General features: G+C 45.7%; 1 protein-coding gene and 1 pseudogene across 5 annotated transcripts in view; both read right to left on the reverse strand.

Moving 5' to 3' along the window:
* Window positions 1-26297, reverse strand: part of STK32C (serine/threonine kinase 32C) — a 428186-nt gene that overhangs the window by 121618 nt on the left and 280271 nt on the right. The gene's annotated exons all lie outside the window — the stretch shown is intronic.
* LOC141270798 (uncharacterized) lies at window positions 1781-24429 on the reverse strand (annotated as a pseudogene).

Genomic DNA, 26297 nt, shown 5'->3' on the forward strand with positions numbered 1-26297 from the left:
CAAGCAGTAAAAACATTAGGGAAGCAGCTAGCCATAGGAACGGGAGCTATGCCGGATCATTGAGGGGGCAAGTGGCTTAATTTTGTTTTTTAAAGCAGGCTGTTACATTTTAACAATTATTTTTAATTCTTTGGATACCACCAAAAGGTTTTTGCGAAATGGAGGCATAGGGGTATCATACAGGGTTGCCAACTTGATTTTTTATTTTTTTCTGGACAGCTTATTAAAAAAATCATGACAGCGGGTATCTGCGAGTCTTGGGGTTCAATATAACTCACCCATAGCTAACTGACCCCCCTTTCAAATAAACACGCCACACATTATTTGTTGGATTAAATTGGCCACAGCAGCCGTTTATTAACATATAAATACAAACATTATAAACCATATCCTAAAGGGGTGGTCCTCGAAGCCCCAAACTATTTTAAACCAAGAAACCAATTGTGTCCTTATGTCTCAGGCAAGATTGCGTATTACCTGTAGCCGCTAAGCACCAGCTCAGAGGCACCAATTCAAACAGCCTGGCCAATGAAACATTCCCAAATCACGGGTCCTCTGATCCATTCCCCATGGGATCAACCACCCGAGACCACTGAATACCATGTAGGGGGGTCTAGAACTTCCCGAGGTCCCCCCCCACTGATCCACCATTAACTATGAACACCAACTTCGAGGATCCCCCCATGCCAGCTGCTATGATAAAGCATATTAAAATCACAATAAAACAATCCTCAGAATTTTGAAATTGTTCCACTGAGGATTCGAAAAAATGGGTGGGTGGGTGGGTGGGTGGGAGATGTTGCTTAAGGGATGATGGCAACCTGAAATGGCTGCCAAATCCCAAATGGCCGTCCCTATATACCCCACTCCTCCCCCACACATGCCACTACCCCAAAAAATACCCTCCCCTACAATATACACCAATCAAATTGAAGATAATCACCTACCCGAACCCTAGTCACCCCTACCTAAGCAAGCCCTTCCCCCTGTTCCCGCATTAACCCTGTCATGCTGGCCTCCCTCTAAAGCCTGTGGCTGAGTACGGCCTCTCTTGACAGCGGGTATCTGCGAGTCATGTGGTTCAGTATAACTCACCCATAGCTTACTGACCCCCCTTTCAAATAAACACGCCACATATTATTTGTTAGATTAAATTGGCCACAGCAGCCGTTTATTAACATATAAATACAAACATTATAAACCATATCCTAAAGGGGTGGTCCTCGAAGCCCCAAACTATTTTAAACCAAGAAACCAATTGTGTCCTTATGTCTCAGGCCAGATTGCGTATTACCTCTAGCCGCTAAGCACCAGCTAAGAGGCACCAATTCAAACAGCCTAGCCAATGAAACATGCCCAAATCACGGGTCCTCTGATCCATTCCCCATGGGATCAACCACCCGAGACCACTGAATACCATGTAGGGGGGTCCAGAACTTCCCGAGGTTCCCCCCCCCCCACTGATCCACCATTAACCATGAACACCAACTTCGAGGATCCCCCCATGCCATGAGCACAAATATTCTGACGCCTCAAATATTTGTGTCCCTCCACACTCTTAAACCTTTTTCTATGCCTTCTTGAATTGCCAGGCACCACATATCCGTACCAACCGCGTTCAAGTGTACCCCATCCCTCCTCCAGAACTCCCCTTCTCCCGACTCTAATTCCAAATGACGTATGGCCAAGGCCCCATTTCTCACCATGAAACGCGTCACCGCCCTATTTATTTTTACCTGGGCCCTACTTGATTCCATCATTTGATCGGGCCCCTCGCCAGATTTTCCGTGGAACAATGTCTGACCAGATAACTAAAACCTTCGGAAACATTGCCCACAATCTTAGTATATCAAATTTGATATCTTTGATAAGTTCCCTACATGACCTCTTACACAGGTCATTACCACCTAAATGTAACCCCAGCAAATCAGGGACCCGATCAAGCCTTACAAAGTGATGGAATTCCGCCAGGAGTTGACGCGAAACCATTCCCCGCTTTCCAATCCACCGAAGAATAGCTTCATCCACTGAAAATCCCAACTGATGGCCGGCCGGCCTCACCGCTGCCCGCAGTGCAGCCCAGAAAACAAAAGAATGGCCCATTATCCATATGAGTCAGGGACCCACATCTGTAAAGTTAAACAAAATATGACTCTGAGAAACAGTAACATCATACCAGAACTGAAAACATGCTCTTCATTATACTCAAGCCGGGCGTATATAAGACCTAAACCGTATGGATTCCCAACGCCCAATTTTCTTAACCAGCTCGTCACCCAACCCCCTCCTGGCTGCCTCAGTGGCTGCACCAATCCTGAAAGAGTGACCGCTAAAATCTTTTGGCGAAATGCCGCCCGCTTTCAGACACTTCTTCAGCACGGCTATCAACTGAAAGCGAGACAAAAAGGAACCGTCGTCATGAACCAATAATGGTGATTTGAACCCCCCTACACCTAGCCCAAATTCACTCAAACAACGAACAGGACACATATCAGACCCAGCGACTGCGAACAATACCACTTTAACCCTTTCCTGAATTGATCGGTCTTTGAAAAACGAATGAAAACCTCTACCCTATCTGAATATAAGTCCACGTCATCCTTCAAAAGACCCCCACTGACAAATCTTGATGGGCTAACCAACTCCCCTAAACGTAACGCCTCAAAAAAGGCCAAAGTAAAAGCTAGCCGAAATAGTTTGACTTCCCATGGAGACTTACAAACTGACCCAAGAAGTTGTCCCAGTGTTAACAATAATCCATATGATATTGGCCACCTGCAGTCTCTCACCTTCCAGCCTTTTCGCCAACCTTTCAATGCCTGGCGGACCAAAGTTGCTTTTGTTACGTCCGGAAGACCCCTTATTTTAAAACCAAAAGCCAAGCCAGCCATAAAATTATTAATTTTTGGCACCGACCAACCTTCCTCCCAGCAATGACCAACCAATAACAATAACAGGCTATCACTCTCTAAAGGATATCGCATAGTAGCTTTCCATTCCTCCCACTGCTGCCAAGCAACCTCATAAGATGACCAGGTCCTTGTAGATAATGATTGACCAATCAATCTCTTTACAGCTTGAAGGGAAGATTCCATAATTCTGGAGGGCATACCAAACCTGTCGACGATGCCTGCGGAGCCGGCAACCGGAACTGATCCCACTGCGAATGAGAAACAGCATTAACGGTTGAGATTAAAGGATCCAACCTGAACTCCGCCACTATCCACATGTTCAAAGATAAGCTAATCAACACCAGCCGTTGCAACACTTTTTACTACCAGTGGCGATGCAGCCGACAGAGAATTAATAGCCAACACTACCCCTTGGTTCTTGCAAGAAAAACAAATCTTTTTATTCTGAATGTACTCACCCCATAGCGCCAGAGAGACCACGATGGGGAAAAGATTGATCAATGTATGATTATCCAACAAATTCCGATCACGCCATGACGCTGGCCATTTTTCCTCAAACCAACTACCACGAAAAAGGATAGCAAAACCTTGTTTCTTTGACACATCTATGCACAATCCCAATTCACTGGCATTCACGACTGGGGCAATCCAGACCGACTTGCCGTTATAAGACTCCAAAAATTGGGCCCAAATTCCCAAATCATCCCGTAACTCCTTGCGCAACCTAATGAAGTGATGAGGTGATTTAGCTCCAGCCGTTGCTAATGATAAACGCCTACAGAATGCCCTGCCCATTGGCATAATACAACACGCGAAATTCAATTTTCCGAGAAGAGACTGTAATTCACGTAAAGTAATTTTATGCAGTTTTTTAACTCTGGATACCAGTTCCAACAGATCAACAACCTTTTCAGCGGGAAGCCTACACTCCATTTTAACTGTGTCGATTAAAATACCGAGAAAACTCAAAGACGTCACCGGATCTACAGTCTTCTTGACAGCCAACGGCACTCCAAACTTTTTAGCCACACTCTCCATAGTGTGCAACAACACCGAACAATCGGGAGAATTAGCAGGAGCAACATATAAGAAAGCATCCAGATAATGAATGCAGGAATTCAAACCGGAAACATCCTTAACAACCTATTCAAGGAATGTACTGAATGTTTCAAAGTACGCACAGGACAGCGAGCAACCCATCAGGAGACACCGGTCTACAAAAAAGCTACCATTCCAATAGCAACCCAATAAATGCATGCTCTCCGGGTGTACTGGTAACAGCCTAAAAGCCGCCTCTATGTCAGTTTTTGCCAATAATGCCCCCTTTCCAAAAAACCGAACCCAACCAACTGCCATGTCAAAGGAAGTATAACTCACTGAACACAAATCAGGGTCAATACCATCATTCACCGACGTGCCCTTTGCAAAGGAGAGATGATGAATTAGCCTATATTTACCCAATTCCTTTTTTGGGACAATGCCTAATGGAGACATACGTAAGTTTTTTAAGGGCTTGTAGGCAAATTGCCCAGCCATTTTCCCTAAAGACACTTCCTTTCCTAATTTGTCCGCGACCACCTCCGGAAACTGTAACGTGGATTTTAAATTTTTTGCATGAAATTGATTCTTGCTATCAATGAACGGTATCCAAAAACCAACATCAAAACCCTCTTCTAATAGCGAGGCCGCTGCCCTGTCTGGGTATCTATTTAGAAATAGCTGCATCTCTGCCAGACGCACCGGGGTCACCCCTTTTTTCATTGCCTTCACTGCTTCTGAATTTACCCCCTCTGAAACATCTGGATGCGCTATGGCTGCCACCGCATGAGGAGCAGTCGTGTTTAAATTTACACATATTTCCGAACTTACAGGATCCTTCATTGAAAAGGAAACATAATCCTCTTTGAACAGCTGACGAGTGTCCCGACTGACCGAGACCGCCGCCGCTCCCGAGAAAGGGCTGATTAGTATGACCACTCCTGCTCGGTGCTGTTACCTTCAGCCATAGGGCAATATCCTTATGGTCCCAACGGATACTAGGATGCACCGCTTTCCTCTGACGAAATTGTTCGTCATAGTGTAACCAGCCCTGTCCCCCTTACACCCTATAAGCTTCCCCGATTGCATCTAAGTAACAGAAAAGCCCCGAACAATTTTCAGGAGCTTTCTCACCTATCACATTAGCTAATATTGCAAATGCCTGCAACCAGTTCGCAAAGGTCCGCGGTATCAGGCGGTACCTTCGTTTTTCTTCATCCTCCTTCTTGGAATCATCCTTTTTAGCCCTATCTAGATTGAAGCGTTCCAATGGAAGTAAAGAGAATATGTCTACATATTCCCCTTTCCATATCTTCTCCCTGACCTCAGGCTTCAAATGAGCCCCCAGAGGCCCCTCGAAGCAAACATAAACTTCCCCTTTTGCCATATCATCTAATCTTACATTATCATCTTTGTCTTTTTCACCCTCACTTCCCCCAATTTGTGTAGGTCCTGAAATGCCCGTGTTAGCTTCGCCTGATGACATATTAGCTCCCCCTGCGCCCGTTGTATTGGAGCCCCTCAAAAGTTCCGTGTTGGAGCTACTTAACCCACTCTGTCCCAGCTGAGGCGATTGAAAGTTACCCAGCCATGCAGAAGTAGGCGATACTATGCCTTGTGACACATTCGTCCCAGTCCCCAGTAAAACAGCTAAATCCCTTAAACCCTGCATGAGTAAACTAATGCTCCTGCCAACCCCCCCAGGGACGTCCTGACTATTAAATTCTAAGGATGGTAACGGGAGCCTGAAAGGAAAAGTTTGCGACGACTCACCTGGCTGCCTAGGTGCTGTGAACCCAGCAGCCGCTAATCCTGAATCCTGGAGTCGACATCCATCATCCGATCCTTGTAGGCCCCGGTGTGGCGTGGGAGTGAGACCTGAGGGGCCAGCGGCTTGCTGCCCCGCTAACGACTCTGATCCTGACCCAACATTTGTCGTTGCATAAGGCGACCAATGGCTGCAGCCAGCCTGGCTACAGCCGTGATCAGCTGTCATAACAGATAAGGGGGCTGGGCCAGCACTGTGCTGCCAGTATCTTTGAGTCACCTCTGCGTGACTGTGGTTGCTTGACCTCGCATCTACAGAGCCAGCCGTCCGCTGCATGCCTGCAGCATTATGATTGACGGCCGCCGCGACCACATTGTGGGCGGAGCTAGCAATGTGGGCGGAGCCGGCCGGAACCTGACAGCCCGTTGTTAAATCGTCCTCGCCTGCCGAAAGATGGGCAGAGCGATCGTCACCGCTCCCGCGCTGAGAGGCCCCCGGGTTAGGCCCCCTGTCCTCATCGTCGTCCTTGCTGCGCTGCGCCAAGCAGGCCCCCGCAGCTTCATGTGGCCTGCCGTACCTGGTCCTGATGACTCGCCGCCTCGTGTTGTAGAGGAGGAGGCCGGCTCCTCCTCCTGACGCAGGTCCCAGCGTGTCGCTGGATTCCTCCCAGAGCGAGAAGTACAGGCCGCGGCAGTGCGAGCCCTACTCCTGACTGGAGGGTCCCGAGAGGGGCTCCTGACACGCCGCCGGACCCTGGGGGTTTCCCTGGGGCTGCTGCAGTATCCCTTCAATGGCTTCCATAATAAACAAGATGTTGCTTAAGGGATGATGGCAACCTGAAATGGCTGCCAAATCCCAAATGGTGGTCCCTATATACCCCACTCCTCCCCCACACATGCCCCTACCCCCAAAAATACCCTCCCCTACAATATACACTCAAATTGAAGATAATCACCTACCCGAACCCTAGTCACCCCTACCTAAGCAAGCCCTTCCCCCTGTATCCCGCATTAACCCTGTCATGCCGGCCTCCCTCTAAAGCCTATGGCTGAGTACGGCCTCTCTCAAACAGAAAAGATGTTTTATGGACACAACAGAAAACTATAATAAATCATTATGATTAAAAGTGATACTTATCGACAATCCATAATTCTGAGACATCAGCTTCACTGTAAACTGTAAAATGATAATTACAGTCAAAATAATCTGTAAAAGTTTTTTCAGCTTCAAAAAAATATTGCAGACGCAGTAAAAAAAATTTCATGGACATGAAAAAAAAGTGCCCTATTTTTATGGATTGCCCTGGAATTTCTGGATGGTTGGCAACCATAGCAATGAAATAAATCACCCTTTCAGGTGCTGTTGGATATCACCACACTTCTAAAAATCTAGGACATGAGATCTGAAATTTACTTACAAACGTTTCAGAAGAGAGACATTGAAAAGTGACATCCGAAACACAGTTTTTTAGGATCTACTCCATTCATAGAATGGAAAATTTAGTAGATTGTCCCCGCCCGCTGCTTGCCTTCTCTCTCTGACTGACAGGTCACTGTAACAGGAGGAACCTGTCAGTCAGAGACAGGAGGTAGGCAGTGGGAGGGAAATAGTGGGAGAGGGCAGGAGAGCTGTAAGTGCAGGCCCTGTCCACTGCACTTGCAACTCATTAGCATACAATTTCAACTATGGATTTCTTTAAAACAGCAAAACTGATTTGTACAAGAAAGGTCAGGATTTAATCAGCATTAAATTACATACAGTCATGGCTGAAAGTGTTCGCACCTTTAAAATTGTTTCAGAAAATGAAGTATTTCGCCCAGAAAATTATTGCAATTACACATGTTTTGTTATACACATGTTTATTTCTTTTGTGTGTATTGGAACAACGCAAAAAAACAGAGAATAAAGGGCAAATTGGACATAATTTCACACAAAACCCCTAAAATGGGCCGGACAAAATTGTTGGCACCCTCAACTTAATATTTGGTTGCACGCCCTTTGGAATAAATAACTGCAATCAATCGCTTCCTATAACCACCAACAAGCTTCTTACACCTCTCAACTGGAATTTTGGACCACTCTTCTTTTGCAAACTGCTCCAGGTCTCTCATATGTGAAGGCGCCTTCTCCCAACAGCAATTTTAAGATCTCTCCACAGGTGATCAATGGGATTTAGATCCGGACTCATTTCTGCCACTTCAGAACTCTCCAGCGCTTTGTTTCCATCCATTTCTGGATGCTTCTAGTAGTATGTTTGGGTTAATTGTCCTGCTGGAAGAACCATGACCTAGGACGCAAACCCAGCTTTCTACCACTGGGCACTACATTGCGATCCAAAATCCTATGGTAATCTTTAGATTTCATGATGCCTTGTACACAGTCAAGGCACCCAGTGCCAGAGGCAGTGGAACAACCTCAAAACATCTTTGAATCTCCACCATATTTGACTGTAGGCACTGTGTTCCTTTTTTTGTTGGTCTCATTCTGTTTTCGGTAAACAGTAGAATGATGTGCTTTACCAAAAAGCTCTATCTTGGTCTCATCTGTCCACAAGACGCTATCCCAGAAGGTTTTTGGCTTATTCACATATGTTTTGGCAAACTGCATTTTAGCTTTTTTATGTCTTTGTGTCAGCAGTGGGGTCCTCCAGGGTCTCCTGCCATAGCGTCTCATTTCATTCAAATGTGGACGGATAGTTCAAGCTGACACTGATGCACCCTGAGCCTGCAGGGCTATTTGAATTTCTTTGGAACTTGATTTGGGCTGCTTATCACCATCCGGACTATCCTGCGTTGCAACCTTTCATCAATTTTTCTCTGCCATTCACTTCCAGTGAGTTCAGCTACAGTGCCATGGGTTGTAAATGTCTTATGTTGTGCACTGAGGACAAAGGAACATCAAAATCTCTGGAGATGGACTTGTAACCATGATATTGTTTCAACAATTTTGGTTCTCAAGTTCTCAGACAGTTCTCTTCTCCTCGTTCTGTTCTCCATGCTTAGTGTGACACACACAGATACACAATGCAACGATTGAGTCAACTTCTCCTCTTTTTAACTGTGATTTTCATATTGCCCACACCTGTTACTTGCCACAGGTGAGTTTGATTGAACATCATATGCTTGAAACAAAGCTTACCCACAATTTTGGAAAGGTGATATTTTTTCGGGGCCATTTTTATGATTTTGGGTGAAATTATGTCCAATTTGCTTTTTTTCCTCAATTTTTTGTGTTGTTCCAATACACACAAATGAAATAACCATGTTTATAACAAAACATGTGTAATTGCAATCATTTTCTGGGAGAAATACTTCATTTTCTGGAACAATGTCAAGGGTGCCAACACTTTTGGCCATGACTCTACATTTCCATTAGTTTGGGGCATACAATCCAGATAACAGGTTCTCTTTTAATACTGTCTGCCTGAAGCCACCACTAGGGGGAGATCATTGTAGACAGATTATAGATTCTTGTAGACCTGATTACCAGCAGGATATTTCTACATGTTGACGATAGTATACGGGTTCATTTATTTGGCCGGGCCCCCAGAAGCAGTAAGAATGGTGCAGCTCTTACAGGGGTCCTATATCCATATAATCACTCACATAAGTGAGTCTCCTGCTTATTGTTTCCTTGCTGTTGAAGACATGTTTATGAGACGATCAGTATCCAGCATGTGCAGCCCCATCTTTTCATGCCTCTAAATGATCTTACAATGCGCAAATTCCTTTTATGAAAGGAAAAAAAGGATTTTTTTTTTCACAACTACCAGATGGTAACAGCTAATAGGTTATGTTCCATATGTGTGAGAAAAATGTAATTACACTACATGTAGGCATCATGAGACCGGTTTGAAGAAGCGACATGTTACAGCTGCGTACATTTGGCGAATGCAGAATGCGTGCTAATTAATACCTGCTAGCTCCAGTATGAAATATTTATGAACACCTGAGTTGCAAACACCGCAAAAGTGCAAAACAAAAATGTAATAATGCACTTGTGGGAACCTAATCAGCGCCACAGTCAAGACTGAGGGATTAAAATATGCTCTTCTAACTCCTGCCATCTGCTTCTGTCCCCGTGCTGGAGCTCGGCTATACAGACATGCTGGTAGAGGGCTCTCTCATAAGTGATCCAAGACTGAGCTGTGTACAAGCTGAAAATTAGCTTTTTCTTCCCTAAATCAAAATCATAAGCAACCTCTCAACATCCTACTACCGCGGAGATAAAGGGGCTTCAAAAAGCCTCCACATTTTCACTCGTACTGTATATGCTCTTGGTGGCTTACGATGCAGCACGTTCAGATACAGTTTTACACCATCAGAAGATATTTTCTATTTTTTTATAAATTGGAATTAAAATTACTCAAAATACTTTGACACAAAAGAGTAATATAGTGCCAGGTCCTCTGGGGTTGGCTGTACATATGTATATTTGTAGAAGGGAAATAGGGATAAAGGCATAAGAAGTAGGACAGTCAGTGTCCATCATTATGAAGGGCCGGAGAAGAACTTCATTCTCCTGATCGGCTTCTGCATAGAAAGGTCAGATCGGGAGGGAAAGGTGGAGGATTCAGAATGTCAACAACATATTGTCAATGTCTCACATTTAGCTGCAATAGATCAGATAAAATGCATTGCCCAAAACAGGTACAGTTAGAGTTTATCCTAGTGTTCGCGAATGACATGGTGATGTCCCATGGGAAAGGATGGAGCACTGAGTAGGATGTAGAGCCAAGAAAGATCTTAAAGGGTTATTTGTCACGCAAGGTGTGGGAAAAACTAAGTGCCACACGAAGGGAAGATGGGGAGGAAGCCCAAACACTAGGGAAAGGGGGAGCGGAGACCCCTAGGCAGATCTAATAACACCCTGCCTACCCTACCATCTCTATATAGGTTCCACACCTATCGCCGAGCAGGACCCTAAACCCTTTATGTCCTTAGAACTTGGCCCCAGATAGGGAGGGGTGAACACTGGTCAGGCCCCACTACAAACTAAAGACAACAAAGGGGATTAACTTAGCTTGAGCAGACACTAGAAGAGTAACGCCAACTGTCCTCCAAGAGCACCAGAGAAGAAGCTAGCCAACAGCTAGTGCTCCAAGCATGCACAAAGGTACATAGAAGTATCACCGATGATTGCCTGGAGCAAACTGAGGGTTTTTAACTTCCATGCAAGGATGTGTCAATCAGCAGCAGGAGGGAGGTTGCTGCTGGGTCTTAAAGGAAGAAGGATTAAGCAGGTATCTGCAATGCCAAGCGCAGTGACCTTCTACAGACAGATTTAGAGCGACTGTCTATTACCCCTGACACACCCGTGACATTATTCGCACGTTCTTTAATGGGTAAAGTTGCAAAGTACTTATAAAAACATACAACTTTACAGTTTACTTGCCACTAAAAATCCTCTCCATTCTCAAGATTGAAGGGACTTTAAATTTAGTTTATTATTGGTCATTGCTTAGGGAATCAGCCATCACTGGTTATTCTCCTAGTTAAGGAGCATTTTTCTATTGAGTTTGAAAGTGCTGTTCTGAAGCTGGCCGGATGGCTGGAGCACACTGTTAGACTCCGATCCGGGAAGGCTTCGACAGCCCTGTGCTCTTCAAAAGCTACCTCTGCTTGCAGCAACGGAGGAGGCCTCAGTTGGTGCCAATGGAACTGGTCAAAAATGTCATTCAATCAGGAACGTCGATCTCCCAGGAAGCCCAGAGATAGGGGAGCGGTGCGCTCATGTAAAGAAATGTTCAGACAAACCCTGTAATAAAACCCCTCCTTTTAATAATATGGATCTGTTTTACTGATCACAAACACCTCTTCCTACCCTTCCTATAAAGTAAATCAGGAAAGGACCAAGTTCAAAACCTAGCAAGTCTTATACCAAGCCTGTGAGGGAACTTGTCATGATGTTTAGGCTTGCTAAATTTATGATATTACTGGGTAGGATAGTAAAATACGAGGTGAAACATAACTTCCTGGTCATAAATGAATATTCCATTGCTGGGAAATATCACATTTAAATCTTTACGTACATTAGGAAACCCTGGTCGGACCCATTCCCATTAAGTATATACATATACTATGTATCAGCACACTGAGATAATGAATACATGAACTACACTATTGATGTAAATGACGCGCCCCTGGGCCTGTGTCGCGCTGCGTTGCGCACGCGGAAGCTTACCCGGAGCCGGATCTCTTGAGGGTTGTAGTCTCGTGGCGGTGATCCGGTCCGTGCCCAGGGAGTCAGACTAAGTGGCGCTGTATTAGCGGTAGATGTTGGACGACTACGCCACCCGTTGAGTACAGCTAAGGAGCTGCTGCTGCAGGGCAGACCGCTGAGGCCGGTGGTAGGATTGTGCAGCGTGATAGTATAACCCCCAACGGGAGGGGTATGGCTTCAGGGCAGCCGACGTGGATGATGGGGGTAGCAGGAACCACTCGGAGACGGTACGGTGTAGTTCAGGGTCTTTACTGGTGACAACGATAGACCCTCCCGGAGTACTGGCTAGCGATTGGGGCCTGGTCAGTCCTTGAGCAGATGGGATCTCCCCTGGCCAGGCAGAGTTGTAGGCCTCCCAAACTAACGATACTCTTCTGGCTACCTTGCTAGAAGCGGGTATAAGTAGCCCACGTCCCTGAGTGTACCGTGTGGTGCTCACCCGTATGGCCGGTGACTCGGGGCCTTCTAGTAGCTTCCGCTCCACGACGGCGGTGCTGGTCCCACGCGTGTGACCGTGCCTTCGGGTTTCTGGGCCAGAGGACCTGCAATCCCCTGCCGGTCGGTTTCTGCTGCTGGATAGGAGTTAGTCCCCACAGCCTCGGACTCCGGGTCCGGTGATAACTTCTCAGTCAGGGCGAGCTCTGCAGCTGCCAGCCCCTGACTCCTTGTAGCACTGCTCCCACAGAGCTCCTGATGTTCTTTTCCTATATCTGCTTCTCTTCTCTGTCTCTACTTCTTCTCTACTCTCTAACCCTGCCTCAGCCCCAGGTTTATACAGGGGAAGTTCTTCCCCTCCCAGGACTGGGCAGGAGGTGTGGCATGCATAGGATTCCTGACCAAGAGACCTCCCACCTGCTCTCAGACATAACATTGCCGTTTCTGTGGAAACCAGACCCCTGGGGTGCCACATTCCCCCCTAGTGAAATTTAGTACTCCGGGACTAAACATATTTTTAAACATAACAAGGTATAAACAATAATAGTACAATAAGAAAAACATATAAAGATGGTCACGGCGTGTCCGCAACCGGGTGCAGTCTTTGAAGAAAAGCAAGGTGTCCATTTCACCAAAACAAGGAGACGTAACCAGGTAGGGGTCTGTCCTGCCCCGAGTCCTTAACAGTCTTTTAGTCCATCCTGGGTTACGCTCCACTAACTGTACAAAGGATTCCCGGTAAATCCACCAAGGACTCCTATAAATTACTAGAAACACATAATTATTTACAGGATATGGCCGCTCTCAGTCCTCGGCCAGTGGGGATAAGGATTGGCTGCTCACAGTCCTCAGCCTGGTAAGGGATAGGGGATGGCTGCTCACAGTCCTCAGCCTGGTAAGGGATAGGGACACACGGGGAACAATTCACTAATCCCAACGGGGACCATATTTTAATTAGCAGCAGTCCTTGTACCCTAACGGGTAACTATGTACAGCTCTTTATTCACGCTACTTCCCTTCAGTAGCTATGTCCTCTTTGTGCTCCCTACTGAGGGTAGTCCTCAGACCCGTCCGGGTCCTCTTGGCTTTCCTCGTATTGGTAGTACTGCAGCTCCTCCTCGGTTAGCTGGGTTAGTATCTCTGCGACAGTCCTCCTCCCAGGTGGCCAGGACTTTACCTCCCTTTGGGCTGCCCCGGTTAATTGGGCCACCAGGATGCTCACTTTTTGCTCCTCTGTGAGGGGGTACACCTGGAAGAGGCTATCCAGCTTTTCTCTAAAGTCATGCAGGGTATGTGACTCCCCTGAGTACTGGGGTAGCCAGGCTGCCCCCGGGATATAGGGCATGGTGAAAGGCATGACCGCAACAGCGGTGGCGCTGGCGGGGGTTGAAGCGGTGAAGCTCTCCTCCGTATCCGGCATCCTTCTCCCCCCTAGTGGACCGTGGCCTACCTTGCGATGATCCTCTTCCGTAGGCCGCGGCTCCGCAGTGAATCGTCAGGGTTGAGGACCTTCCGTCGCGCTCCTGTGACGTCGGCGTCTGCTGGGCTCCTTCCAGGACCTTACGCAACGTCCGGACGTGAGGCGGGGCTTCAGTTCTCGCGCGCTTTCGGAGTCCACGCCCCTCTTCTTCCCGCGCGACGTCCTCAAGATGGCGTCCAATGGCGGGAAAACTCCACGTATGGCGGGAAGAAGGCTGAATATGGCGCCGGATGGCGGGAAAACTCCACCGATGGCGGGAAGGAAGCGGAAGATGGCGCCGGATGGCGGGAATCTTCACCACAGGTAAGTTTGAACAGTCTTTTTCAGGCACGCAGTACCCGGTGGTTGCGGGCACGAAATCCTGCCGACTACGCCAAAAGTTGACGCACCCCTGGGCCTGTGTCGCGCTGCATTGCGCATGCGGGAGCTTACCCGGAGCCGGATCTCTTGAGGGTTGTAGTCTCGTGGCGGTGATCCGGTCCGTGCCCAGGGAGTCAGACTAAGTGGCGCTGTATTAGCGGTAGATGTTGGACGACTACGCCACCCGTTGAGTACAGCTAAGGAGCTGCTGCTGCAGGGCAGACCGCTGAGGCCGGTGGTAGGATTGTGCAGCGTGATAGTATAACCCCCAACGGGAGGGGTATGGCCTCAGGGCAGCCGACGTGGATGATGGGGGTAGCAGGAACCACTCGGAGACGGTACGGTGTAGTTCAGGGTCTTTACTGGTGACAACGATAGACCCTCCCGGAGTACTGGCTAGCGATTGGGGCCTGGTCAGTCCTTGAGCAGATGGGATCTCCCCTGGCCAGGCGGAGTTGTATGCCTCCCAAACTAACGATACTCTTCTGGCTACCTTGCTAGAAGCGGGTATAAGTAGCCCACGTCCCTGAGTGTACCGTGTGGTGCTCACCCGTATGGCCGGTGACTCGGGGCCTTCTAGTAGCTTCCGCTCCACGACGGCGGTGCTGGTCCTACGCGTGTGACCGTGCCTTCGGGTTTCTGGGCCAGAGGACCTGCAATCCCCTGCCGGTCGGTTTCTGCTGCTGGATAGGAGTTAGCCCCACAGCCTCGGACTCCGGGTCCGGTGATAACTTCTCAGTCAGGGCAAGCTCTGCAGCTGCCAGCCCCTGACTCCTTGTAGCACTGCTCCCACAGAGCTCCTGATGTTCTTTTCCTATATCTGCTTCTCTTCTCTGTCTCTACTTCTTCTCTACTCTCTAACCCTGCCTCAGCCCCAGGTTTATACAGGGGAAGTTCTTCCCCTCCCAGGACTGGGCAGGAGGTGTGGCATGCATAGGATTCCTGACCAAGAGACCTCCCACCTGCTCTCAGACATAACATTGCCGTTACTGTGGAAACCAGACCCCTGGGGTGCCACATAAACATTACAAACATGACGTATTGGTTAGCATTTTTTTTTAGCAAAAACCACAAAAGCTATCCAACCACGTCAAGGTGACCTAAATATAGATGGTGCCTATCACTAATATCTCAAGGTGCACCTAAATATGGATGGTCCCTACCCACCATGAAGCATCCTCTGAGTGTTATGGTATGGGGCTGCGTGTCCAGAGATGCAGTTGGTCAGCTGCAGGTAATTGAAGGAACAGTTAATGCTGAAAAGTACATTAAGGAAGTCCTTCAGCCTAAACTCATTCCTTCGGCACCTGATGCATTTGGTGAAGGGACACCGTTTATTTTTCAGCAAGATGGAGCCCCATGCCATACAGCTAAAAAATGTCTCTCTTGGTTCAAGGACAAAAATGTCCAGCTATTGAATTGGCCAGGAAACAGCCCAGATCTCAATCCTACTGAGAATCTCTGGGCTCGGCTCAAAAGAGCGGTGTCAAAAATTCGGGCTTCAAACAAGCAGGAACTCATGGTAGCCATAATCAAATCATGGCTTCTTATCATCACACCATCTGATTTAAACAAACTGGTAGATAGCATGCCAAGTAGATGCCAGGCAGTTATCAAGGCCAAGGGCTATCCAACTAAGTATTAACATTTTAGTGTTGTTATTATTATATGAAAATAGGAAAAAAAAAAGACTGAGTGACAATAGTGTCCAATTTGTTGACAAATGAACAAATTTCCTGCTAATATTGTGTTTCTATATGAGATTTTGTTATTTCTACTTAAAAACTTTACTGTGAAATCAAAAACATTCATGAAATTTGTATTTGTATTGGCAAAATGCTAAAAATTCATAAATCTTGAGGGTGTTGCCTCAATTTTGGCCACTAGTGTAGCTGTTGCACCCATCCATGGAACCTGAGGAAGACTAAATAGGCAAATATGGTGCAAAATTTATATTGACGTTTAAAAGTGTTGTCCATTACTTGGACAACCCCTTCTGATTTTTTACGTTTCCTCCAAGTAAAATAATAACACTTATATTTACCTCCGATGGCAGCGCTGTTTCAGTTGTGTCGACACTGGCTCTCCTGGGGATCACATGACATTATGTCACGCGATCCCTGAGGCCAATCAGTGCTGGCTTCACTCTCGCCTCCTTCGGACAAATAAAGACATCCAGTGGAAGTGCGAGCTACGGCTGCTTTCTCGCGTCTTCTGGATTAATGTGATACGTCCGTAAGAGGGGAAAGTGAAGCCAGTGATAATTGGTCTCAGGGATCGCGTTACGCAACAAAGTCGCGGGAGTCCCGGGAGATTCAGTGCCAACACTACTGGAATGGCGCTGGCACCGGAGGTGAGTATAGGTGTTATTATTTTACTGGGGGGAAACAGGGATTCAGAAGGGATTCTCCGAATAATGGGCAACCCCTTTAAATCAGCGGTTAAAGGGGTCTTCTGGTTTAGGTAAACTCCTGTCTCCTGGCTGCAGACTGCTTTAAGAAAAATAAACTGGGCTTTATACACCCTCCCTGGGTCCAGTGCTGATTCTTTGGCGCTGCTCTCAATGTCTGTTATCTGTTACATTAACAGCGCTGCAGCTATTCATTGAACTAAGCCAATCCCACAGAGTTTTTAAGCAGAAGATACTTAATGAAACTTTGTAATTTCCTGAGCGTACTTCTGACGGTTTTGGACACCAGTGTTTTTTTTGGAGTTTTTTCCCGTGGCTTTTGTGACGTCTTTTTTACTGTTATTTTCCAGTCGCTTTTTTTTTCACTCCATTGAAAAATGGACAGTGTTTTTAAGCAAAAAGAATGGCAAAATGCTCCAACAGACGTCCGGGAATCATTTGAGCTTTCACACTGATTTGTATTATAAAGTACAGAGAGCATCTTCCAAGCGGAAAACCCCAGAAGAATGGACACGTCACTTCTTTACCCGCTTGGCGATTTTCGAAACCTGAAGAGGTTAAAAAATATTCAAGAGCCTGAATATATGCACCACAAGTCGTTTTGACCTAAAAATGCATAGGTATATTCTTTGCAGGGGAAGGTTTTCTGACAAGTTCGCATTGTAGAGAAATTAGACTGTGAGCCCACTGGTAACAACAATGTTTATTTTTATGGAAAATTGCTGCACAGACAACTGGGAATGAGAATTTGCAGCCCTTCACTCTCAGTAATGTTGGGATTTGCAGAAGTCAGATTCCGTCTATAATAGATTTATGATCTGTATATTAAGCCATAAAAATGAAAAAGGACAACCCTGTGGGGTCAACATCTCCATGCAGTTTCTATGTTCTCCCCGTGTACAGTACAGACCAAAAGTTTGGACACACCTTCTCATTTAAAGATTTTTCTGTATTTTCATGACTATGAAAATTGTAGATTCACACTGAAGGCATCAAAACTATGAATTAACACATGTGGAATTATATAGTTAACAAAAAAGTGTGAAATAACTGAAAATATGTCTTATATTCTAGGTTCTTCAAAGTAGCCACCTTTTGCTTTGATGACTGCTTTGCACACTCTTGGCATTCTCTTGATGAGCTTCAAGAGGTAGTCACCGGAAATGGTCTTCCAACAATCTTGAAGGAGTTCCCAGAGATGCTTAGCACTTGTTGGCCCTTTGGCCTTCACTCTGCGGTCCAGCTCACCCCAAACCATCTCGATTGGGTTCAGGTCTGGTGACTGTGGAGGCCAGGTCATCTGGCGTAGCACCCCATCACTCTCCCTCTTGGTCAAATAGCCCTTACACAGCCTGGAGGTGTGTTTGGGGTCATTGTCCTGTTGAAAAATAAATGATGGTCCAACAAAACGCAAACCGGATGGAATAGCATGCCGCTGCAAGATGCTGTGGTAGCCATGCTGGTTCAGTATGCCTTCAATTTTGAATAAATCCCCAACAGTGTCACCAGCAAAGCACCCCCACACCATCACACCTCCTCCTCCATGCTTCACGGTGGGAACCAGGCATGTAGAGTCCATCCGTTCACCTTTTCTGCGTCGCACAAAGACATGGTGGTTGGAACCAAAGCTCTCAAATTTGGACTCATCAGACCAAAGCACAGATTTCCACTGGTCTAATGTCCATTCCTTGTGTTATTTAGCCCAAACAAGTCTCTTCTGCTTGTTGCCTGTCCTTAGCAGTGGTTTCCTAGCAGCTATTTTACCATGAAGGCCTGCTGCACAAAGTCTCCTCTTAACAGTTGTTGTAGAGATGTGTCTGCTGCTAGAACTCTGTGTGGCATTGACATGGTCTCTAATCTGAGCTGCTGTTAACCTGCGATTTCTGAGGCTGGTGACTCGGATAAACTTATCCTCAGAAGCAAAGGTGACTCTTGGTCTTCCTTTCCTGGGGCGGTCCTCATGTGAGCCAGTTTCTTTGTAGCGCTTGATGGTTTTTGCAACTGCACTTGGGGACACTTTCAAAGTTTTCCCAATTTTTCACACTGACTGACCTTCATTTCTTAAAGTAATGATGGCCACTCGTTTTTCTTTGCTTAGCTGCTTTTTTCTTGCCATAATACAAATTCTAACAGTCTATTCAGTAGGACTATCAGCTGTGTATCCACCAGACTTCTGCACAACACAACTGATGGTCCCAATCCCATTTAAAAGGCAAGAAATCCCACTTATTAAACCTGACAGGGCACACCTGTGAAGTGACAACCATTTCCGGTGACTACCTCTTGAAGCTCATCAAGAGAATGCCAAGAGTGTGCAAAGCAGTCATCAGAGCAAAAGGTGGCTACTTTGAAGAACCTAGAATATAAGACATATTTTCAGTTGTTTCACACATTTTTGTTAAGTATATAATTCCACATGTGTTAATTCATAGTTTTGATGCCTTCAGTGTGAATGTACAATTTTTATAGTCATGAAAATACAGAAAAATCTTTAAATGAGAAGGTGTGTCCAAACTTTTGGTCTGTACTGTATATGTGGATTTCCTCCAGGTACTCTGATTTTCTCCCACACATTCCAACTATACACTAAGTATATACTTGAATTCATCAAAAATGACATCAATGCAGTATAACAAAAGTAGTGATGTAATAAGTAACAGTTTTCCGAAAATGTTCCAGATAGAAAATTGCATAGTTCATGATCTTTTTGCAAACAATAACTGTTTTGTATCACAGTTAAATTCATTAAGGTTCAGGTGTCAGAGAGCAAAAAGTATCTCATGTTCCCTCCTCCACTGCTGCTCCATGCATTTAATAGCCAGCACCGAGAAAAGCTCTCCGCGGCACACCGCACCTTGAAAGTCCTTGAGAAAACCTGAAAATTGCTTTACAATGAGTGACACTTACTGCACAGGATGTCACTGTATAATTGTGTAAGCAGAACATCCAATTACATGGACCTAACAGATTCTTGTATCAAAAAGGCCACATCGCTCACTTCAGATACAAGCTTCAGCCTGTTATCTAGATTCATCTCTAGGGTGTATATATATATATACACTTGTATATATACAGGTGCATCTCACTAAATTAGAATATCATCAAAAAGTTAATTTATTTCGGTTCTTCAATACAAAAAGTGAAACTCATATATTATATAGAGTCATTACAAACAGAGTGATCTATTTAATGTGTTTATTTCTGTTAATGTTGATGATTATGGCTTACAGCCAATGAAAACACAAAAGTAATTTTGTTATTAAACTTATTACATTGAGAAAGCCTCTTGAGAAAGCCTCTGGGCTTGCGGGTGAAACGCGCGTTGAGGCGTGTTCTGACCACAGCCCCATTCCTGTGACAACCTATGTTCTCGTTAGGTCCCCTTCATCTAGTGAGCATTTGGGATATTTTTTTGTTTGACACCTGTGATATGGCTTATATTTGAGCCCTGGTTGTACTCTAAGTTGTGTCAATTAATAAATTGCCATACATATATTCCTTGCTTCTCACCACCCATGTGGGATGTATTTGGGTCCTTTCTTCACCATACGGTGTCACAGGGTATGATCCACTGCACTTTATGTCCTGTTTATATGCTGCAATTTATTATTCTATGCATTTAAATATCACTGCTTTTCAATAAAGTTGTTTTTATGCCATGATACTCATGTTTTCTCCAGTTCTATAAAATGTAAAAATGAGTAGCCGTTTATACGTTCCAACTCTTGAGCTACTTTTAACCTTCGAAAGACAGGATGTCGTTAAAAATAATGAGCTGACCATTTCTCAGGTGGTTTCCATTTGGAAGTTGCTCACTATTTTACACAAAGAAGTAATAATAATGAACGCCAATGACAAAAAAGAGAAAAAGACTAAAAAAGATGCTTCAGAACAAAGATGCCAGAGTGTCCGAAAGAATCTTCCTCTTGCAAAACCCACTGGGTACGTGTGCGTCTAAAAGCCGCTGTGTGCATATGCCCTTAAGCAGGTTTCACACATCCGGATATTTTCGGTACCGGAAAAACCCGTACCGGAAATATCCGTTTTCGTTTGTGTCACATGTGCCGCCCGTGTGATGCACAAGTACCTGCGCCTGGGAATCAACGGTACAGTTAGTGCTGTTTCCAAGCGCTGGGTGCTGAACGCTGCCCTCATCATTTTCCCCTGCTTGTGCTGCGATCAGCATCAGCAGGAGATAATGATGAGAATAGTAGTGTCTGCTCCCTGTGTCTCCACCTGTAAAAATAAGAATAAAATAAAAAAATCCATATACTCACCTGTCCTAAGTGTCCCCTGCTATAATCCATGCGACCGCTCATGCCGAGGAGCCGGGGAGAATGACTCCTGCAGCGAGCGGCCCTGGAGTTGCGCTTAGCTAGCAGTGTCCTGTCACTCACTGAGCTCAGCGCAGCTCGCTGCAGCATCCCATTCTCCCCAGCTCCTCTGCTGAGCGGTCGCATGGATTACGGCAGGGGACACTTAGGTGAGTATATGGATTTTTTTATTTTATTCTTATTTTTACACGTGGAGACACGGGGAGCAGACTACTACTCTCATCATTATCCCCTGCTAGTGCTGATCGCAGCGCTGGCAGGAGACTATGATGAGGGCAGCGTTCAGCACCCAGTGCTTGGAAACAGCGCTAACTGTACACTGATTCCCAAGCGCCGGTACGTGTCACACGGATGGAATCCGTGTGCGGTACGTGTTTACATGGACCCATTGACCACGGTCCGTGGAAACACACTGACATGTGCACAGACCCATTCATTTGAATGGGTCTGCATGTGTCAGTGTCTCCGATATGTGTGGAAATTGATACCACATATACTGGACACACGGACGTGTGAAAGAGGCCTAAAGCAGTGTCTAACGGCTGTAATGCGCCATGTGATCCAGACCTAATTATTTGATTTTCACAATTAAAGCTGCATTCACACATCCATGTGACACATCCCTGTGCTTTTATTTTCGGACAGCGCACGGATCCATGGAGTTTCACTGATCCATACACACATCAATTTTAAAAATGGTCCGAGTTTTTGGTCTGTGAGATTCAGAGCAGGTTCTATTCTCATCCGCTTTGCAAATCAGACTTTACCATGAAAGTTTATGGGGATGAGTTAAAAATGGAAGACGTTCTCCATCTGTACTTCATCCATTTTTTAAGTGATCCATTATTAAGGAACAATGAATAAAAAGTTCAGACTGTCTACCAACTTAAGTTTTTAAATACAGATGAAACATGGATGACACATGGGAGAAAACTTGGATGTAAAAATGGAAAAAAGATATGTGAATATATGTATATAAGGCTATAGCTACACTGAGACTTAGGGCTCGCTCCCACAAGCGTATAAATCAAACGAGTACAATGCGATTAAAAAAGGTATTGCACTCAAACCAATGTCATATGATGGGGAAGTGCAGATCTACGATTATTTTCTCATCCCGAATTGGCATTAGAAAACAATCGCAGCATGCTGCTGGTGCATCCGAGAATACAAGTCTATGGGTGTGTGAGAAACATCGCACTGCACTCGGATGTCATCCGAGTGCAGTCCGATTACCACGGACACTGGCAATGGAGGTGATGGAGAAATTACTTACTCTGTCTCCTCTGCACCTGTGCTGAGATTCTCTCATGAGAGAGGATCAGAGCGCAGAGCACTGACACTTGATCAAACTCTGACAGAGAATAGCAGAGTGTCATTTACATAATCGGCCCTATTCTATCGCAAGAGAGAACATACGCTCGTGAGACCGCCAGCCTTATAGTGCTACTACACTTGCAGTCCAAAAAGTGCATAGACCTAAATGCAATATTGTGGACTGCTGCTGCCACTTTATAGTTAATGGGGTTGTACAGAATTAGAAAAACATTGCGTTACAGGCACGCCGCTAGGTTCAGATAGGGCGAGACGGGTTTCATGAATTCTTTGGAATCCTGGGGGAACAGATACTCAGGGCGACCATATACTGCAGCTTCTCTCAGGCACACGATAGATTCAATTGCTGACCAGACACATCTGACGAGTCTTTTTCAACAGTTCAACAGTGGAATTTAATCTGAAGCACGGCCAGTGCAATACAGGGATATTACAACAACAATCTTCATTACAGCACAGTCTGAGTTCCTTGAGCAACCGGCTCCAGTAACAATACAGTAGTTTCTTCACAAGGCACAGTCTTACAGTCTCTTCAGTAGCATAATTTGGCATAGATTAGATCACATGGACACAATAGTACACAGCTTCTTTATCCTGCATGCAGAAGTGGGGCAGGAGTTGATCCCTGTGACAAAATTCCTTCCAGTCCTTATCTTCCTGCCCGATAATACTCTGCACTGTTAGTTCAGGGAGTTTATCTGACCTGTGTATAGTTTCTCTCCTGATCTGAATCCTGTTCAGTTGCCTTCTGTCAGATCCAGATAACACACCACCTTTCTCTTCTGCTTCAGTCAGACTTCAATAACAAGTTCCCCACAATCCCCCTGGGGTTCTACTAAAACACTCCCTGTCTCCTGTGACTGTGTTAACCCCTCTAGTTGCTGGATGCTTCTGAAGCACAACACTTCCTGTCTCCTGTGCTCGTGTTATTTGTAACAGTTGCTGGATGCTTTTGAAGCAACAGCACTACTTCTGCATGTCACACTCTTCCCTCCTTTTTGAATGTGATCCTCGACATTCCTCTTAATTGGTCAATCTGACCAATTCTGAAACAGTGGTGAAACTTGAGTAACTTTATATGCAAATTGCCATAACATTTATAAACATTTATAACAACCTATTCTACGACCTTATTTCTTGTAGTACTCCTGTAAGAAATAAAAAATTAACACAATCAGCATCTCGTCAGCTGGAGCTTTTCGTACGTCTTCAACCAGCTCTCTCTCTCACTAGGCCTTAACAGTTCTTTATTTCTACAAAGTCTTTTAAGAAAAATCAAACCATGAAAACAAGTCTTTCCATCAGGCAACATCTTCCATACTGCCTCTCGGAGGTGAATACCACTCCAGTGGGCTTACCTGGTCCGTAGGCAGAAATACCTGTTTCCAGTCGACAGTTCTTGGCACTTGACTCGGTTCACCAAGTGTCTCATCCGTCAGCATCACAGGCCTCCTCACTTCTCGAGTCGACATCCTCCTGGTGGGTTGTTCCTCAGATACCACGGGTTCTTCGGTCACAGGAGTTTCTTCCGCCGCACTCATTTCCCGTGCTTCCTCAGATGCTCCTGGAACTGCCTCTGCAAGTTCCTGTACTTCTCCGGAATCGCCTGGTTCCACACGGTCTGGTAATTACGCTTCTCCTGAGTGTCGATCGGTCTCTCCAGTGACCGGTGTTCGATCATCAGATCTTAATTGGACTTCATCTGTACTCCTTGGTACAAACTCTGAAGCCTCGGGACTTAGTTCACTTTCCTGAAGATGGTACATCCCTCTCCTTGCCGGTCTGAGAAATACAACGGTGTGCTCTTCTTCATCGGAACTTTAAAGGTCACTATCCATCACCGGAGCTTCAATCTGTGGTGGTCTCTTAATCTATCTCGGTCGAGGTCTGCTTCTGGGAAGTCTTGTTGTGGTGGAAGATAATCACAGAGTAGTAATAAATTCCGATGGACTATTCTGGTTTTCTTATGCCCTCTTTCCAATCGGATTTCATACACTGGACTGTCATTGGCTTTCCTATTGACGACCACATACACCTTGTCTTCCCAGTATGAACTAAGTTTTCCTGAATCACCTTTCTAACGTACGTTCTTGACTTGCACCGGGCTTTCCGGTGCCAATTCTGGTCCATAACATTTTCGATCATAGTACTCCTTACTCTTGCTCTGTCCTTGCGTAACCACTTTGGATGCTATGTTGTATGCCTCTGCCATCCGTTCCTTCCATTTCCGAACGAACTCCGGATATGTTCTGTAAGTCTCTGACACTGGAGTATCGAACATGATGTTGAGTGGCAGTCTTGGCGATCGTCCATACAATAGGAAGAAGGGTGAGTAACCCGTTGCATCGCTCTTTGTACAGTTATAGGCATGTACCACTTTTGACAGAGAACTCTTCCAGTCTTTCTTCTTGTCAGCTGTTAAAGTGCGCAACATCGACAATAATGTCCGGTTAAAACGTTCAACATGTCCATTATCCTCTGGGTGATAGGGCATTGTGAGGGATCTCTGAATTCTATAGTACTTTCCTAGCTTGGCAAAGACCTGGTTCTCAAATTCTCTTCCTTGGTCGTGGTGTAACCTTGTAGGGAACCCAAACCTCAAAGCAAAATCATTGAAGATCTTCGCTGCTGCTGTTTGACCAGCTTTATTGCTGGTGGCATATGCTTGGGCAAATCGAGTAAAATGGTCCATCACCACCGATATGTATTCAAAACCACCCTTGCACGTCTCGAGATGTAGAAAGTCTATTGAGATCATCTCAAATGGATATGTAGTTTGGATGTTGCCCATAGGTGCCCGGGTTGATGTGTTCGGACGTTTATCTCTCAGACACCCACACTCCCTGGTCACATACTTCTCAATATCTCTCTGCATGTATGGCCAGAAGAAATATTCACAGATCAAGTTGGTTGTCCTTTCCACTCCCAGGTGTCCCATGTTTTCATGGAGTTCTTTGAAGACCAACCTACGGAAGGGGAAGGAGAGCCAGGCGGGAGGAGAGCCAGGCGGAGGTGACCGAGCGGACCGGGAGGACCAGTAGGAGGCAACCGGAGGGACGAGCGCAAGAGAGCGCTGTGGCAGCGTGCAGTGCCGGCCAGCGGAGGGTGCCAGGTGGTGGTTACCAGGAGGTGATCAGGAGGACCGGTAAGAGGCGACCGGAGGGACAAGCGCGCTGTGATAGCGTGCAGCGTCCCTAGAGGAGGTGAGTGAGGGGCAGGAGGCCGCGATAAGCGGCCCTACTGAACCCAAGTGTGTACTGTACTGTATTGTATTTGTATCTGTATTGTAATTGTATTGTATTCCCTAGTCCATATTTAATTGATTACCCCCCCGTCCATATTTAAATTGATTCCCCTGAACACCCCCGTCCATATTTAACTGATCCCTCTGACCACATTAAATTGACCCCCCCGTCCTCATTTAATTGATCCCCGACCACCCCCCGTCCATATTAAAGTGATCCCCCTGACCACATTTAAATGATTGACCCCCCCAGCCCATAATTGATTGATCCCCCTTGTCCTATTTAATAGATTCCCCTTGTCCACTTTTACTCATCCCCAGTCCCTATCTATTTGCCTTATCCCCCACCATATTTAATTAACCCCTGTCCATAATTAATTGATTGATTCCCCAGACCACAATTAATTATTTCCCCAGTCCATATTTATTGATATTATTGATACTTATTGATCCCCAGTCCTTAGTTAATTGACCCACCGTCCATACCTATTTTTTTGCTTTACCCCCCATCCTATTTAATTAAACCCCCTGTCCATAATTAATTGATTGAATCCCTAGTCCACAATTAATTATTTCCCCAGTCCATACTTATTGATCCCAGTCCATAGTTAATTGACACACCGTCCACACTTAATTAATCCACCTGACCCACTCAGCTGATCCCCCGTCCATACTTAATTGATACTTAATTGATCCCCCGTCCATACTTAACTGATCCCGCGCCGATATCTAATCGATACACTTGCACATCCCTAATTG

The sequence above is a fragment of the Phyllobates terribilis genome, unplaced genomic scaffold (assembly GCF_046119375.1).
Source record: "Phyllobates terribilis strain yellow unplaced genomic scaffold, ASM4611937v1 Scaffold_5__5_contigs__length_657084704, whole genome shotgun sequence".
In the NCBI taxonomy this organism is placed as follows: Eukaryota; Metazoa; Chordata; class Amphibia; order Anura; family Dendrobatidae; genus Phyllobates; species Phyllobates terribilis.